An 8,357-nucleotide genomic window follows, 5' to 3' on the forward strand; every position below is an offset into this window, starting at 1 on the left:
ATTTGAGATTTTATCATCTCCTGGTGCTTTACCGTCTTTTTGTGTTTTTATAGCATTAATGACTTCCGTTTCTAATATGCATGGCACTTGTTCTTCACGGGTGTCTTTATCTGAATCTGGGGTTATTGTTCTTTCTGTGTCCGTGTATAGTTTCTTGTAGAATTCTGTCGCTACTTTGGCTATCGCTGATCTTTCTGTTGTCACTTTCTTATTTTTCCCTTTATTGTTGGTTTTCATGTTAGGTATCCATTGTGTGTAGTCTTTTAGTTGTTTTAGGCCTTTTTTAACTCCTCCAGTTTTCTCTATTTGTTCCTTCAATACTTTAATTCTCTCTGCTTTTCTGTATTTTCGAATCGATGCTTGGATTTCCTTACTAATTTTTGAAATGTTTTGTTTGTTATCCTTCCTATTTTCTAACATTTGATTCCTCTTATGCATTAATTGTATTGCTTCATCGCCTAACTTGCTTTTCTTCTCGTTTGTTTTACGCTCTTGGCTTACTCCCTTCAATGTTTTTTCCAGGACATTGTACTTTTCCTGGAGTGTTGTATTTTTCTTTATGTTTTTCAAATCGTTTTCTAGGTTATTCAATATATCTTGTGTCAGGGGTGACGTTGTTGCTGAACTTCTGACTGAGGAGAAAATATGTTGTCTAGATTTGTTATTTTTGCAGTTGATGACTCCTCTTACCATTCTATGATCTGTGTTAAAATTTAAATTATTTACTATTTCGGTGTCACTAAAAACTCGATTATCTCTTGTTAGGATGAAATCTATTTCATTTCTTTCCTTGCCGTTGGGAGATAACCATGTCCACTTTCTTGTTTTTGCTTTTTTGAAGAAGGTGTTCATTATTTTGAGATTATTTGCAAAAGAAAAATCTATAAGTCTTTGTCCGTTATCGTTTCTTACTCCAGTGCTGTATTTTCCTAAGACAAACTAGGTAGTGTACCACTTGACAAATCATCCATCTTTGTTTTTGCTTTTTTTTAAACATTTCAATCCCGGGATTCTCAGTAGCAGCAGTAACGAGAGAATCCCATCAACATCCCGGCACATCCCTAGCGGCGTGTCCGTATTTATTTTTCAGGGGATATCAACGAATACAGCGTGTGGACTGGCCCAATTTAATGCAATGTGTAAGGCTGTTCCGGACCTAATTCAAATGTAAGCGCGACCATGTTGGCCAACATTACGGGCAAACTGGTATTTTTATTAGCTTAAGGAGACGCGGAATGCATACTAACGGCCGGTAGATATACAAACAATCGACATCGAAATACTGAAATGTCTACTATATTAATAAAAATGTTAAGTTCATCAACATCATAATCAGCCGGAAGACGTCCACTGCTGAACAAAGCCCCCCCCCCCTCCTTAGAACGCCACAATGAACGACAACTCGCCACTTGCATCCATCGGTTTCCCGCAACTCTTGTAATTAGCAAATGGCTGCTACTTTTGTTTCAACTGTATCCTGTGAGGATTACAAAATCCATCGATATTCCTTGTCTAATTCATGAAAGAAACTTCTTAGCAAAAAATCTAATTTATAAGTCCTAACATTTAAGATGAGCGTTAACAAGAAAGTCAGCGAGTCAGTTGAGACCTGTCTTTATAGTTTTATGTTAAGACTAGCTTTTACTAGCGGCTTTGCATGTGCAAATGCAAACCATCGGGTCCGACAGGTTAATTAAAATTTCACGATATCGCAACAAAACATGTGGAAATTCCCACTTACAGCGGATAGCACAGTAGTTAGGGAACCTGACTACGACGCTTGAAGGCTGGGGTTCGATTCCGGTGCAGATTTTTTTATGAAAAACACGAATATTTGCTCTCGAATCTTAAGTGCTTAATGTATTTCATTGAAGTATGTATTTATCTATTTAAGAATGTTTCCGTAACCTAATATGTACCCATAATACAAGCTTTGCTTACTAACGTAGAAGCAAAGAAGCTATCCCAGAGTACACTAAATTGAATAATAATCTTTGCCCCATCGCCTTCCCAAAGCAATTTGATCCGAAACATAATTTTTCCGACTTCCCTTTTTATGGGACACCATGGGAAAAAGAGGTCAAGTCTAATTGCCAGAGCAACCCGTAAAGCTTAATTCACCTTATCATTACGATAGTAATCTTTATGTCCTCATTCCCCTGCCCTATTTATGCTTGTAATTTTATCTATCCGGATATTGCCCCTCCTTGCAGTTCTGTACTCTTTGTAACGTTCTTACTTTGAAACATGTTAATATATTTTAGGAGTTATAAAAGTACGAGGTACTTTAATGGGTGTACAATAAATTGTGTTTTGAAGGCCGTTGTAAAATTCGTAAGCAGATGCTTTGGGAAAGGTTTTCGGGTCGACATGAATTTCATTATTAGTGGTTACTTATGTACTTAGATTAATCTGTTAGAATTTTGTGCTGTATGTGTCGTGAAAGAAATCAGGGGCTACTGCAAAATTCGAAGTTCGTATCGTACCATATCGTGTGATATTTAGCTATAAGATAAAATTTATTAATTATATAAAAGCTGCCCTCTTGTATAAATATTGCTGTGCCCAACAGGGTCCATGATGATCACATAATCCCTTTGTAACATCTGTAACCATACATTGTGGAAAAGCAATAAGATATTGAGTATTGAGTATTGAGTATTGAGTACCATCCCTCTCAATCTTCTGTTAAATTCTGTAAGCGTGAGCGGTATAGCACGTTACGAAGATCAAAATCGAACTTCGAAGTATGAGGCTTAATGAAATTAATGACTTGTGTATGGTCGCAAAGCATCCACCAATCCTCCTAAATACTTGAGAGCAATTTGGTAACCAAAAGATAAACGCATGGAAGCTCGCAATCACATTCACTATCTCTTTCCACTCTCATTCTGAATCACAGAAAAAAAAGACCATAGGGCGTATTAGGCAAAGCTCTGCGCAGAGGGCGACACTAGAGCAAACCGCCATGACAACGTCAGTTCTCTTTATTTGTCGCCATGACAGATCATGACCAAAGAGTATTAATACCTATAGAAATCACGACTTATTTATAAGTAACAAAATAAATGATATTTACATCGATAGTGGCGATAGAGCTATGTTTTCAAAAATGTAATTGAAATAATAATGATATTACGGCGTCCTACGCACATTTAAGCTACTCAAAAACCATAAACCATAAAACATGTGTGCTAGTGCTGCACTCTGACGGGATAAAATTGCAGTAATATTCCCTATTCAAAGGAAAAGTCAATGCGATGTCACTGGATGTCACTATGTTTCATAGTAAACGTGAATGAATAATAAGTCCTTGACCGTTACAAGCCTGGGCCGTAGAGGTGAAAAGAACTGCCGTGTTTCCTAATATCGACGGTGGAAAGCATAAACGCTGTAACCCACACCTCTACCAAAAATTTTTATTGCATATTTCGATTCAGTTTTTTTTTCTGCGTCGAATGCTGTAACTCTCGTTGCTCTACGACGCTTAGAAGTTTCTGGACAGCGTAGTAATTTTTACAATTTTTGGCTATTTATGGTACGTCAAATGCTGTAACCGACACAAAAAACGAAAAAAAATTGAGTCCTGTATCTTACTTCATACACGCGGAACAATATTCATCCGCACGATGTCGCTTACAGCGTTGAGGCGAAATAAAAAATATATCATACGTGGGTTACAGCATTTACGCCGATCGAGAATGTATTGCAGGTGAGTGTTAAAGCATTCACTGGGAATCAAAACAACTAAATACTTAGGGTTACAGCTTTCTATCAAAATTTTTCAAGGCAATATGAGTATTTAATACATTTATCTCCCGGAGTATTAGGATAAGATTCATGACGTTACAGCATTTGAAAATGCATGATATTATTGTTAGCAGTAAATTTACATCATTTTTACAACGCTTTTATTAGCTTTACATGTATGTTTGTTTGTAACCGACTCCTTTGAACTCGATTTTGACCCACTTTAAACGGTCAGATTTAATTTAAACTCTGTAGACTTATTAGTTGACAGACAGTTGGTAGATGATTAATACAATAATCTCATAAGTTAATTATCAACTAACACTAAATCTACTTAAAAAAAACTAAAAGTAAATCTACTAGGTACTAAGACTTACTAGCGCCCCACCGCGGCTTCGCACGGTCACAAATTTAAATAAAGGTCTCTATAGAAGGACACCTCACACACATTTTTCAGCTCCATTTCCCGCGCAAAGCCGGAACGCTTTTTTAATTCATAATATTTTTTGTGTGAATGTTATTTAGAATAATAAAAAAAAACCGGCCAAGAGCGGCTATCCAGCAAAATTACAGCTTTCTAGCATTGATAGTCTCTGAGCAAAGCCGCGGATGGACGGACGGACAGACAGACAGACAGACAGACAGACAGACATGGCGAAACTATTAAGGGTTTCGTTTGTGCGATTTTGGCTCCGGAAACCTAAAAAGTGATCTATAAGTATTGAAACAGTCTTGAATATGAAATATTTTATAGATAATATGGTTTCATTTTGGTCGGGATTTCTATCAACTTATAAAATTAAAAAAGTACCTAGTTATAAGTGACATTATACTAGTAGTTACAATAGATGGACAAATCGTAAAGTTTTTTCTAGATACCGATATATCTTTCTTCTTCTTCAGCCTTTCTCAACCTTCGCGGTGTAGGCCTCCTTCAATTTTTTCCACTTTTGGATCCAGTTTGAACCAGCAACGTTTTTTACATCGTCTTTTCACCGCATTTGTGGTCTACCCTGAGGTCGCTTTTTCCCCCATGGCTTCCACTCTAGGAGATGCTTGCACCACGACTGTTCACTCCAGGCCACATGGCCAGCCTACTTCCACTTTAAGCTCGCCTTCGACTTTGCTTTGATCCCGAAGCTATTTATTTGTTTTGCGGTCCATCAGCGACACTTCGACCAGCTTTTTCTCCACTGCCCTCTGGGCCACTTGTAATCGATTGATCACGTCTTTCGTGAATACCTAGGTTTCAGCACCATAAGTGAGCACCGGCAGGATGCACTGGTTATATATCCTGGTTTTTTCTTCCGCAGATTTTTTTACCTTTACAGCAAAATCCAGTTTCGAGTATGCTGCTAACAAAAGCCGTATTCGTTTGTGCAGTTCGCTAGTTTGGTTATCTTTGCCCATCCTGATCTCCTGTCCCAAGTATACGTACTTCTTTACCTGGTCTACGGTGGTTTGGTTGATGGTTGTGCGTACGTTATTTCCATCTATGTTCGTCATAATTATGGTTTTTTTTCAAGTTCATTTCCAAACCAAGTTGTAAAGAGACGTCACTCAACTCCTGTAATTCTTCAGGAATGTGTACTCCTGTAATTCTTCAGGATTATCCGTGAGATGGACTATGTCATCTGCGAACCTTAAGTTATTCAGTCTAGCTCCTGCTATATTTAGACCTCGATTTTCCCATGCGAGTTTTTTGAAAACATCTTTCAGAACCAGAGTAAACAGGTTTGGATTAACTGGCTTTTTTTTCCCTTTTTAGTTCGCTTTTTTTTCTAATAAAAGCTTGTTTTTGTTACACCTCAAGTTACATTATTGAAGTTGTAATAGTACGAAACCCAATTTTTTTCTGGTAATAAATATAGTGTGTCTTTGGCATAGTGTAGCATTTTTAATGCAGAAAAAAAATTTGAAATCGGTTCAGTAGTTTTTGAGTTTATTCGTAAGAAACATCCAAAATGAGTATAGACTAGTATAGAAATAAAAAAAACTTGAAAAATCTCATTGACAAAATTGATTCCACAAGTAAGCTCAAGAGTATTTGGGATTGCCAGCAAGTAAAAAAAAAAAAACAGTCAGAAGATACTGTCGAAGAAGACGCGGATTGCGAAAAATACCAAGACGAATAAAAAACACATTTCCCTAAATTATTTGACCGTATTGATTGATTATTGTTACGATTAATCAATAATACAAACTAAAATAAGTATTTGCCATTTTTAAAGTTCCATAATACTTTGACCAGTTGCTGATTACGCTAATTTATTTTACATGGATTGGATTGATTTAAGCTGTTACTTCAATTTAATTTTTCATTTTGAGAATGTAAACCAGCTTACAACACTTTATATGATCAAAAGTACTATACATTGTCCAATTACGACATTTATGCTTTCCCAAAAAATACACTTTCTACTATTTCATATATTATTGTACTGATGTAACTCCGTTCTCGTGGATTAAAACAAAATATTCAAATGCTGTAACCCACCAAAACTTCTTTGCTGACTACTTTAGAGAATATTTTTACCAAGAGAATGATAGCCTAGCCAAATATACATCATTTCCCAAAGAATAGTTACTTTAGGCCAAAATAATCATGAGTTATGATTTTTTTAGTAAATTTTAAAAAGTTTTTTGGCTCTGGTGTAAACTTTACACATTTTGGGTTACAGCGTTTATGCTTTCCACCGTCGATATAGACATTATGGCATTATGGCCTCTGGGACTGTATTCAGTATTCAGTATTCAGTATTTATTTATTGCAACACCTTTTACAAAAAATTATAAAAAATGATGCCCTGTTGGGGCGCGGCAATTTTAAAATTAATTACATGAATTAACTTATACATAACATATTATGCTATTTTAACCTCATGTATTTTTTAGGAAGAGGTTTAAGGAACACTTATAAATTAACTTTATATAATTAAGGTATCTAAATAAACTACATTTATCTAGAAATAACACAAACTTAGAACTTATGTGGTATCACAGAATGAATAGATAATAGGACAAGTAATACCTAGTGTAATGAGATCACCTTAATGACAATAATAATAACAGTATAACTATTTTTCTTTATTCTTCTAAATATTCATTTATACTGTAGTAACATTTCTGAGTTAAAAAATCCTTTAGTAGTCGTATAATTTTTTTATCTTTTGTTTCTGATTTTATTTGGGTAGGTAATTTATTGTATACTTTTACAGACATGGCGTAAGTACCGTGTGAATGAATTTTGAGATAGGATGGAGGCAATTTTAATTTATTTCTGTGGCGTAGTGAGTAGGTGCTTTGTTGATTATCTCTCTGTATGAAATAATCAGGGTATTTGTGAACAAACTTGCATATTTCTAGTATGTAAATGGAAGGTACTATTAGTACTTTATGTGCTTGGAAATGGGACTTGCAGGTTTCAGTGTTGGAAATATTTGCTAAGATCCGGATCAGTTTTTTCTGTGCAGTAAAAAGTGTCTGAGCATCTGTACTATTACCCCACAAGATGATACCGTAGCTAAGCCACGCGTGGGCATAGGCATAATAGGTTACAAGAGCAGCGTGTAAGTTAGTGGATTTCTGACTGATAATGATACAGGCTGCAACCCTCAATGAAAAAAGGAACCTTTAATCAATTCGTTGTCTTTTAAACGTAAACCAAAATATATGATTTGATCCTCTAAAAACATAAACCTTATAATTTCAAACAGAGTGACATCTAGATTCTAACAGTTGTAACTAAACTCTTGCAAACTTTCAAAAAGTCCGAACGCCTAAATACCGTTACGTAAACCCCTTAGGGATGTAAAAATGCGGCGTCATCACCCTAATCGACATAATCTCACCCTTCTCACTGTCTCGCTCTCGCTTAAATCTCGAAAGAAAGGGCCTGAAAAGATAATTACAAGCAACTCAGTGGGCAATGTGTAAAATTTTGACTTGTAGAGCCATGGGTCCCACTGAAAAACAGCGTTGTGGCTTGCCGCAACATTATGCTGAGTGGGTCCCAATTTATACTATTCGATGTTTTTTTTTTAATTATTATTTCTTCCTAACGTGTTTTTTCTGTGTATCGAATATGTGTAAATGTCTCTCTCTCTCTCTCTCTCTCTCTCTCTCTCTCATTTGCAAGTTGATACGTGCTAGTTTGATATACCTACACTAATATTATAAATGTGAAAGTTGTTTGTTTGATTTTCACGTATAAACCGCTGAACCGATTTAGATAAAATGCGGTATACAGATAGTTTGAGTCCTGGGGAAGGACGTAGTATAGTTTTTACTTCGGAAAATTGCATACTTCCACCACCAGGCTAGTCCAATTTCAATATGTTTGAAATTTGCGCGGTTTTGAAATAAACGCAAAATGGCGGAAAAAATATCTACATGTAAGCGAATTATATATACTTACCTACTTAATCTGCCTCTTTTGCTAGCAAAGAAATAAGCCATAAAGTCAGGTGCTTAAGTCGTTGAACATCAAAATAACGTTGAACCATTGTCTTAAAAACATAAAGAATTTCAAAACACCTATTACCTCGAGTGATGTCGCCAATAATTCTTCATTCAGGAAAGCCCGTAAATTCTTCTTCTAGTACAAA

The sequence above is a fragment of the Choristoneura fumiferana genome, chromosome 3 (assembly GCF_025370935.1).
Source record: "Choristoneura fumiferana chromosome 3, NRCan_CFum_1, whole genome shotgun sequence".
NCBI classification, from domain to species: domain Eukaryota; kingdom Metazoa; phylum Arthropoda; class Insecta; order Lepidoptera; family Tortricidae; genus Choristoneura; species Choristoneura fumiferana.